The following is a 670-nucleotide window of genomic DNA, read 5'->3' on the forward strand; positions in this document are numbered from 1 at the left end:
GAATATTTTAAAGAATCTTTTGGCGAAAACCGCATGTCGATCGATGCCGCCATTAAAAAGCCTTTTGAATAGCAAAATTCGGTCACCACAAATACATGTAGATCTATATCTCTAGATAGTAGAAGAAAGTTATAACCTAACCTTACCTTCCCCTTTTCTTGTGTACATCCACACGCAACTCGGCGTTGGTGGGTTAAATTACGGCATTTTCAGGCTTTAAAAGGCTGAGGGCCGTCTCGGGGTAGATCTACATACTAGATCTACATGTAACAAATCTATCGCGCGGACCACATTTCAGTGTTGTTGTTGTTGTTGTTGTTGTTGTTGTTGTTGCTGTTGTTGTTTTTCGTTTATTTCGGCATTTCCAAAGGTTGTGTGCAGTTGTTTTAGGGTACGTCGTTTGTGCTGACGTCACGGAAAAATGTTTTTTTGTTGTTATAGCTGTGTTCATTAGTGCTTGCTTCTGCCAGTCTCATAGATTTGCACTAGGCCCCTACTACTACTACTACTACTCTCTCTCTCTCTCTCTCTCTCTCTCTCTCTCTCTCTCTCTCTCTCTCTAACTCTCTCTCTCTCTCTCCCTCTCTCTCTTTATCTCTATCACATCATGCATAATGTCCAACCATGTCCTGCCTCTTGGTCTGCTAACACTAGATCTAGATTCTAGATC

General features: G+C 41.6%; 1 protein-coding gene across 1 annotated transcript in view; it reads right to left on the reverse strand.

Annotated features, from left to right (window-relative positions):
• The window catches only part of LOC106013777, a gene marked incomplete at its 3' end in the record, with an annotated part of 3,299 nt that extends 2,883 nt beyond the window's left edge, over positions 1-416 (reverse strand). Inside the window, 1 exon segment of the mRNA XM_013090400.2 lies at positions 147-416.
• Between the last annotated feature and the right edge of the window lie 254 nt (positions 417-670).

The sequence above is a fragment of the Aplysia californica genome, unplaced genomic scaffold, assembly GCF_000002075.1.
Source record: "Aplysia californica isolate F4 #8 unplaced genomic scaffold, AplCal3.0 scaffold01262, whole genome shotgun sequence".
NCBI classification, from domain to species: domain Eukaryota; kingdom Metazoa; phylum Mollusca; class Gastropoda; order Aplysiida; family Aplysiidae; genus Aplysia; species Aplysia californica.